This window comes from Diplotaxodon limnothrissa, linkage group LG20 (genome assembly GCF_057381915.1).
Source record: "Diplotaxodon limnothrissa isolate DT_005_m linkage group LG20, D_limnothrissa_male_GT1.1, whole genome shotgun sequence".
Lineage (NCBI taxonomy): Eukaryota > Metazoa > Chordata > Actinopteri > Cichliformes > Cichlidae > Diplotaxodon > Diplotaxodon limnothrissa.
In genome coordinates, this window is record NC_140615.1 from 17,438,840 (window position 1) to 17,448,726 (window position 9,887).

At 39.2% G+C, this 9,887-nt stretch overlaps 1 protein-coding gene across 4 annotated transcripts in view; it reads left to right on the top strand.

Annotated features, from left to right (window-relative positions):
- bcl2l1 (BCL2 like 1) overlaps positions 1–9,887 on the top strand; it is a 33,214-nt gene that overhangs the window by 18,381 nt on the left and 4,946 nt on the right. The gene's annotated exons all lie outside the window — the stretch shown is intronic.

The following is a 9,887-nucleotide window of genomic DNA, read 5'->3' on the forward strand; positions in this document are numbered from 1 at the left end:
GCATATTCAGTCACCACTCACTTGTCACTTTTACATTTCTCAGCTTTTCTGTTTTATGAATCACGTGATTCACTCATTAATGTTTCACGTGGAAACACGCCTCTTAAAGATGCGTCAGCCTCTGATTTAATGCAGCCTTTAAAAAAAGATCTGGTCTCTGTTTCCTTAACTTTCAATCTGCCTATTCATGTAAAGACTTCTGTTGATGTGCCCAGGAAGTAGGGCTGTGCGATATGACCAAAGTCTCATATCCCGAATTCTATCGTCCCAATAACGATATAAATCACAAAAATGTAACATTTTTTGTAAATTCTGTGAATCTCGGGCAGCTCGTCTTGCAGGAAGTGTTTCCAGCTGCGCGTCATGTAGCTGGAGTCGAGTGTTTTAACCGATGCATGAAACTATACATTTTTAGACATAAGTTGTAACAGCCGCCGTTTTCTTTGTGAGTATTTATTACACAGCGTGCTGCGGGGAAAAGCCTGTTCTAACGTTTGAGTCTAAGGTTTATTTTTTAGCACCTGGCGGTTCTTTTTTAATTCTCATCCGTAAATAATCTGCTCTTTCACGTGATTCAGTTTATTTTGAAAAGTCTCAACAAGATCTTGAGCTTTATTGTGAAAGGTTTATGTGGAACATAAGCAAGCGGACACGTGATGCTGTTACCGTCGTTGTTGCTAACCACAACGCATAAAAACAGGCGCTTGTCCGTCCATAGTGTGGTTATATAAGAGAAAGAGAGAACTTTGAGAAATGAATATAGCCACTACAGTGACCATCAAAACGATGAAAATATATTGCCGTAAACAGTTTATTGTGCGACACCACGAAACAAACGATAGCGTAAAATGAAACATAGACGTTTTTATATCGTCATCCGATATATATCGTCATATCGAACAGCCCTACCAGGAAGCACTCCTCACTTTTATTCTCACACTGACAAGCCTTTCTTAACACATGCTTGAAGAATTCTAAACATGCTCAGAGCAGTGCATAGTTATGTGTGTATGTATATCAGATATGTTTCTCAGGGTTTTGTTTTGAAGATGAGACTTGAATCCCAAATATTTTACATCAGGATTTTTAACAAACAAAACCAAAAAAACAATAAAAAAAAAAATCTACCCACATGTTCAGTCTCAAAAATGTTGCTGCGACAGGTTTTTCTCTTTTGCTATGATGCCCGGTTCCCCACAGAGTATGACCTTCTACAGATCCTGTAACTTTCCACTTTGGCTTATGTGCTTGTTTGTTCCATATCTCTGGGTGCTGCAAAGCTGGCTAATCTGAACTGTTTTTGTCCACACATTGCTTTCACAAACACTGCAACAGCACATATTTGTGTTTGTGTCTTTGTCAGCTTTCTGTCATAATAGAGAATTTTCCAGTTTGGCAAAGTGCACTCCGTGGATTCCTCAATGCATGTGAATTGCACCTTCAGTCTTTTCTAGCGTCAGCATACTTTCGTCACAGTGGCCTTCTGTTCGTGCGTCAACCAATTGTGGTCAGTGTGGCGTGGATATCATGTGCTCTGTAGGTTACTAGAAAGTGCACCTTGCCAGATGAGTGAGCTGTCTAGATCAGAGGTTTAATCCACACTCACAGATGACCTGCTTGTTGTATTGAGATTGAACACATGGAGTTACAGGGTTATATTTATAAAACCAATAGTAGTATATAGTAATTAGGATAGTGATTTATAAAGTGTCAAAGAAGGTTCAGAATAGCATCACAGCAGTAATTTCCATGATATAGCAACACTGCACAATGGGTTCTCTGCATTTCCACTTCCAAACCATTAAAGCTCCATATATCCCAACACTTTCTACTGGGATTCATCTTCTTTTACTTCCTGAACCTGATAAAGTAACCGCACTCAGAAATAATTAATCTTTTTGGCTGTATCGCTATTCATTAACAGCCCTATTCTTTAAAAGCAGATTGCAGTTAACCGAAGTCTGTTTTCTTACTCCTCCTGATTCAAGTGCGTAATCCTAGCTACCATGGCCACTGTAAGACAAACAACTTTGGGTGCCATTGATCTGTAGTGAGTGTAGGCTGTCAGTCCATTCTTTACCCCAGCTGTCAATATGTGTCCACATCTATTTAGTCTGAAGGAGGCTGTAAAACTTTGCGATAGGAGTCCGATATGAGTCAATGAGTCTGTGAAGCTCACTTCTATTTGATGATATCGACACTGAGGAGAGAGAATGGTGGAGGAGAGCAGGTAAAATGAGAATGAGATGATAAAAATATACATGTGATGATGTTAGATGATCATATATGGCTTGAAAGAGCTATTTTATGATCTTTAGGTTAAAAGTAACTTATAAGACATACTATGCACGTGGTCGGTTTCTAGCCACAAATATAAAACGGTGATGGGCAAAACAGAAATGTCCATCTTGGCCACTGTATCAAGATGCTGGGGCAACATGGGGGGCTTCCACAAACCAGCGCCCACTCTGTGTATTTTGAATGCATTAATCCTAAATTCATGCGAATTAGTTTGTTAAAAGACATAATTACATACCAATCAATGTATATAGTTATTAATACATAATCTTTTTTGCTATTAAATAATCTAAAAAAATACTTACTTTACCTATAAATTAGGATCCCTTATTATATTTTGCATAGCACAAGATTTTCTTTTAGTGACTGGACTGCACTTTGTATTGGGAAATATCAGAAAAAGTTTGAGAACCACTGCTTTCAGGCAGCTTTCTTATGATTGATCACCCCTTGCAAACAGAAGTCAACAAGTCGGTGGGGCTGCAGTTCTTCCCTGTGCTTGAGTTAACATGTAAGAGAATCTGCTTCTTATGACATCATTAAGATATCTTTTCCTGTAGTTTAAGCATTTATAAATACCTTCTATTACTGTAAATAGTTGAGGTTTTAACACTTTCTGATAATATAACTTTGATATGGATATGAATGTATCACACAGTGATGCTATCGGCATTCAGTGTGACAGAATGATTAAACACGGGTCTGCTGATATTAAAACTAGATTTTTTTTTTTTCCAGTCCCCCCCAAGTTATTGTATTTCCATCTGTCTTCCGCCCTATTTTGTATAAAAAGGAAGTGAGTGTGAGGTGTTAATGTGCATCTGGTGTGTGTATGTTTATGCATGTGTGTCATGGTCAGGAGGTTTCGCCATCAGGGGATTTGAGCGTTGCAACTTGTTATGGTGCAACATCAGAGCAACCGACAAGTCAGAGCTGATGAATGGGAAGCTACTGCTAATGATCGGTAAAATGCTCCTTTCTCCACATGTAGTATTGGACCATTTATCAACTACAGAAGTGGACCTGCAGGTCCAGACACACTCACATATCACACACACTAATCAGCTGCTTCCCAGTAGCCTTGGTAACCAACTGCAGAATCTCTCTCTCCCTGTGATTCTTCACTTTGCCCTCCTTTTCTCTCTCTTATATCCAACCTTTTTTGCTTTCATGAGCTAATCCCCCCCATCCTTTCTTCCCAGCTAACGAAGAAAGGCAAAGTTAAAGACACAGGAAAAAGAAAGGGGGGGGGGGGGAACACAGACGAGGCCTGAAAGTACTCTGCAGGCCGCTGCCTAGCACCTGATTTCCTCCGGGAGCCACACAGAGATAAAGAAATAAAGGCGTGACCGTGTGAAAAGGAAAAAGGGGAGAGCAGATAAAGACAGGGTTTACCTGCCAGGTGGGACTTTAGGAGATTGAGTGTATCAAACCAGCAGCCCTGTCTTGACATGTGCACAGTAAATTGCATGATAATTCTGGTATAGAGATAAATCTGGACCCCCTCAGGCATTCAGTTGATGGCGTTTTAAAAGTAAAACGAGGATCTGCTCGCAGATGGAGCTAATGGAAAAGTCATGCTTTGAATTATGTGTTTGAATGCAAAGGTGTAGAGCAGCAGCTACAGCTGCAGGTGATTTATATTTGAATTGCGTGACCGCAGCATCCAGGTCCCTCTGATACCACTGCCACCCGTAGTAAGGCTGTGTTGTTGCTTGTGATTTATAGCATCACAGTCACTGTCTACAGTGGTTGGCCCGTACCCAGTGGTCCAGTGTCAGAGCACTAGTAGCTTGTTTTTTGTGTCAGTGTCAATGTATAAAAAAGGCATGTTTGGACCCACTTTTAAGAGTTTTTACAGGTACAGCAAGGATCACAAATTCTGAATTTACACTGCTACAGTAGAAAAATAAGAAGGGTTTTTACGTGTCTGTCCGTGTCCTTGTTTATCGCTTCTGAATCACTGATGACCAACCTGTCACCATCACTTCGAGAACACGTAAAGGTTTTTTTCTCTGGAAATGCAAATTATAGCTAAAGATCATCTGTACCACTTGATCTGACTCTTTTCCCAAGCCTGTAAGCACATCTCCCTGCATGCTGAACATGGTAGATTCAATTAGAGCCACCCCCGCGCTTGTTTTCCTCTGCTTTTGTGCTACGTCTGGTTATGATCTACATTTCTTTTATTGTCAGCAACTTCCATAAAAAGCAAACAACTGGCAATGAAATGATCTTGCTCCTCTGTCCCACAGGGGCCCATTGTTGTCCAAAAACTATAAAAATCATATCAGTCAGTGACACACGGTTGTACTGGCTGACATGTTCCTTCATTACTATGAACACACACATTGTGTTTTATTTTGGGTGAGTTTCACATGTGCAGCACATAACTTCTCAACTGAAAATAGTCCCCAACAATTGTGCTATTTTATTTTAAAAATAGCCAATTGCTTTTAGTACTGTTGCTGTATGTTTGCAGCAACAGTACCCATGCATTTTGGATTTTTAAATTCATGCCATTGCATTGTGTAGTCTTTAAACTAAGAGTTTTGTATGACATCCAGATATTGGCAACTTATGTTAGTGAAGACAAAGAGACAAAGGGAGGAGTTTAAATTTCTAGAGATGTGAAGATGGGACGAATATTTCCAAGTGATATGAGATGTATTATTAAAAAGTGGGCCAAAGACTGAGGCGTGGCACATATGATTGGAGTTGGCCATGCGTTTGTCATGCGTTTGGTGTGGTTTACGTAGACGGTGGTTTACGACACCAACTCTCTGCCATCTATAATCCAGTTTTGAGATCCCTTCCCAGACGCCTTAATGCCCACTCACATCCTGGGCCATCTGATCTCAGGAATTCGCATGATAAGGTGGGGCCAGGTTTCACAATGAACTCACCCGAAACTCTGGCTGATTGGGACCCACACCCAGTTTCACACCTTGGCTCAGGTGATTAGAGGATCATCAGGGGGTCCTTTTGTCCCTCTGTGGGGGGATACTCCCACTAGGTTTATATCTGGGACTCTCCACCATTTGACCTTAGAACTGAAGAAGCTTCTCGGATGAGAGGTGAAACGTCTTCAAGTAACTTAAAGAAGTCCAGACGCTTTTCTTTGCAAGCTCCTTTGAGTACTGAAAGGTTGTTGGTTTGATCCCTGGCTGGCTGTATAAAAAGGTACTTGCATGTAGAAAAAAGTGTTTGTATGAATGTGTCAATGAGACATGTTTAAGTGCTAAAGTAGAGTAGAAAAGCACTATACAAGAACCTATCCATTTACCATCTTCCACTTTGATGTTTTACATAGCCTTTGTCAATGAAGCAAAGTCCAATTTAGCCCATCTGCAACTTTTTCTACCCATTATTGATCAGTGAAACAGTTTTTAAAAAAAAATATTGAACATCAATGTCCGACTGGAGTGAAACAGCTGCAGTAGAACAATCAACCATAACTGAAGAAAAAACTGTAAATGTACTAATGCTGAGTGTAAGGCTGAATGTAACTAATGCTGAGTAATACTGAGAGAAACTACACAATCAGTCCAGATTATTTCGTCAGGCACTCCCTGCACAGTGACTGGCATGTCTTGATGGCAGCTGTCATCAAAAGGTACAGCATTGTTCTCTACACCCACATTCTTCTCATTGTTCTGAGAGGCTTGACAGTAAGGGATGTGAAATGGCCAGACTGACCCATTCTTAAGAACGAATGAAAAGGCTCCAATAAAACTCTTGCACATATTACATGATGTATCCCACTGTAATTACACTACGTCATTATTGACCCAAGTAGCATATATCACTCCCTCGTGGCCACTTTGCTTTACTTTTAAAGTAGCTCAGAGTGCTGAAGATCAACTTTGCTCGAGTGCACATTTTAGCCCAGCCCCTTGTATCTGTCCATGCTGTTATCTGTGGTTTGCGTTCTTGCTAACAGAAGGTCAGTTTTTTTTTTGTTTTTGTTTTTAATCTTTTCTAAAAATGCGTCATATCAAGGCCTGTAGGAAGTCCTGGGTGAGGTCAGAAACAAGTATTTCATTCTTCTTGGCATGTTTTTCCGTCCCTAAAGAAGGTAGAGAGGGTGATACTGTTGGTATGCAGAGCTGTTTCAGTTGGTAACACATGACGAATGAGGCAGGTAGGATTCCAGTGAGCCTTTTAAACCTGCTTCTATTACAAATAGTTACACTTTTTATTTTTCAAATTCCACACATCATAGATCATTGTAACTGTGGTTCTATGCTGTGTGTTTATTTAGAGCAAAAGTATCAATGAAAATAGCTAACGTGAGCTGGGAATCGCACTCTCAGAGACCACAAACCACAGTGGTCCAATGTAAATAAATAGCACTGGTTACTTTCTGTACTGTTCAGATTTGTAACCCCAAAAAAAGTTTGTCTAGAATGTTTAAATTTGTGGAATAATTTTGTTGTTTACCTGGTCAGTTTAAGCAGTTAGCCTGCACAGCGTCATACTCCACCATATTGTACTCTGACTAATTCGGGAGTTTAATCTAGTTCGACTTGCTCTCTGAAAAGCTTTTTTTTTATGGTATCTGGCCTGCTGCTTTACTTCACTTTTGTTATTGTTAACAAATCCTATCTAAAAGAGCAAAACAAACAATGTGTTAGTAGGTAATGCTTTGACTCTTTATCATGCTTTCTGGGTTCTCCCTCAAGCCTGTTTAATGAATAGACTTTAAGTACTTCACACCAGATATACAATGATGAGTCATTTATCGTGAAAACTGTGCCCTGCAGGTTTTTTTTTCTTTTTTTAGCAAATATTGAGAAACATATCTTTTTTTACTGGACTCGCTTTTTAAATTGTTATTTGTAGCAAACTTGTTTACATGTGCTTTTGATGTTATAATACAACCTGTAGAAATCTACCAGTTATGCACACTTTTCCTATGGGATCAGTTTCAGGTCCACTAGTTTATTATACATCTCCTTTCCCTTGGACATATTGTCCATCTCATTTGAGAATACACTTTGATTGCTAATGGTGATGATGCCAAACATTTACATTTTTAGACAGATTTGATTTCATCCACTTGTACTCCAACAATATCTGGACAAAGGCTTTCCAAAGATCTTGTAAATACCAAACATCTCAAATAGAGCATTCACTTTGTAGCATCCAGCCTCAGGATGCTCAGCTATGGTCAACTGCCACTTCAACACAGTTTGACCACTGTTTATAGAATTTATATCACTGGCTGATCGAAAGTGATGCTGTGCCTTTCAATGAATGTGTTAAGGTAGAGTAGTTAAAATGAAGTGTCTCAATTATGAAGTTTACATAAGGTTTGGAGCCAAAATGGAGAAAGCACTTAATACATGTCAATAGTAAAACATATAAATATTATCTATTGTCACACTGCATACTGTTGGAAATGGCTGCAAACCAGATTTTTTTCCTCCTGGAAACCTTCTGTTACATTTGTAGCAGACAGGACAAAGTCCCCGCTCCAGTGAATGACTTCATCGTAGAAACGTTTGGGCTATTTCAATAATGTGATTTCCTTGTTAATGTTACTTAAAACTTTTGGACCTCTGAGTTCCTTTTTTTGTTTGTTTGTAATGGTTCATCAGTGATGCATCATACACCAGACAGCAGTCCACGGGGCTCGCGATCAAACAGAATAGAAACTCAATGAATGACTCAGGATCTCTTCCTTCCCCTCCACTGCTCTCCATCACTCTCTACATTAGCCCATCCCTTCCTGGTTTCACTCTGATCCATATGATCTCTGATCCAGAAAGTGAAAGGGCTTCGGGGCATCAGCCTTAAAGGATTAAGGAGCTTTCAGACATGCATCTTCATTACCTTTATTGATCCAGTTGATATCAGATTTAATGAATTAACTTTGGTAGAGAGAGCTCTAAATCCCAGCTGATATCAACTCACTGCCCGAGAATAGTCTTTACTATTATCTGTTCAGTGAACCGCCTCTTCAAATAATGATCTGTTCGTTCACATTCAAACGTCACGAATTGAGATTAAAATACAACATTTTCCATATAACACAACATATAACCTTCTTCTGTTCTTGTTTAGATTTGTTGTTTCTATTTGGGGTTTTTTGTGGTGGTTTAGCAGTGCTACACCAGGACATGCCATTTTACTGAAAGGTTTACTGAAGATGAATAATAAATGGCTCAATGCTCAGCTTTATACACATAACCGCACTGTTAATGAATGTGTAGTGATCTCATATAGTGTAATCAGTGCACTGATATAATGGTCCTGTCATAGATGCATTATAGTGGAGATTAAATGAAAATACCTTTGCTTTGAGCATGCCCAGTGTGGCTATGTTGCCTCTTAAAAACAGAAGGCACAAACAAAAGCTGTAGTAAATGTAAAGCAGGTGGTTTTAATATTGGCTTGAGCATTGAGCAGTCCTTTTTATAGCATTAGTCTTAGTGACATTTTGTCTGTAATTTAGACTAAGTAGCAAAGAAACAATTGTCCAACAAGCAGCCTGACTCTATGAATATCCAGTTTACTGTTAACTACTTTGATTGCTGCTTTTCTTTTATATTTATCTGCAATCAGATATGATCATTAAACGCTGTCCAGCTAAAAGTTATTCTATAAACAGAGTGAATCAAATCTGGTGAATGATGCAGGTTTTTTTTTTAAATCTTAAAGTCACACTTTACTGTGTGTGTGTGAACACCGTTCCGCTTATATTACATGTACAATACTGATAATAAATAAATGAATAAATAAAAATATACATATATAATCAAAGATACAATTTTGTTTTTGTAGGTTTTTAATTACTTTGATGCATTTCTCCATGCCTATGTGCATTTTATGCACATAAATTAGGCCATGTATAAGTCAAGGACTTTTATTATGAAAGGAAGTAACAGGAAGAAGTCCTTTCCAAGTATGTGTGGAACAAATCAGGTTTCCGGTACAGCTCAGGCAACGATGGGCATCTCATCAATCAGCCTGGAAAATGTTTGGCTTTAGAGCAGTCTGGCTCTGCAAGCTTCACTTTTTATCCTTCTTGGATTTGTTTGTACTGGTATGTAAATACCTTATAGGTGCAGTACTGCCACCTCCTGGAAGTAGTGGTGGGTTACATCAAGTCAGGCACTGATAAATAAGAGAGAAACTATATATTTTATAGCCTCTTAAATCCTGCATTCTGGTCCTCTTAGGTGTAAACTCATCTCGTCACTCCCTCTGAGGATTCCGTTTGTTTTAGAGATTTGTAAATTACTTTTCTACGTGCCACCGTGTGCCTGGCGTGTTCAGAAATTCAGAGAGTTGCTCTTTCAGTATGGTACAAAAACACCCTCCGTTTCCAGTGACAACACAAACTCTCTTATTTCACCTTAATAGTCTTTGTGTGTCACTGACTACATACAGAGTTTCCAGTAACAGCACCCCACACGCCACCCACCCAACCAACCACTCGCTGAATAGAGACCCCGTGTGCTGCCTTTCGTATTTACCTCTGACTAAGAATCAGACATATGAATGAGTCATTTTCACTTTTTCTCATTGAGTGCTCGCAATTTGGTCTTTGGCCTCTCATATCGTGCTTATTGAGGTGAAAC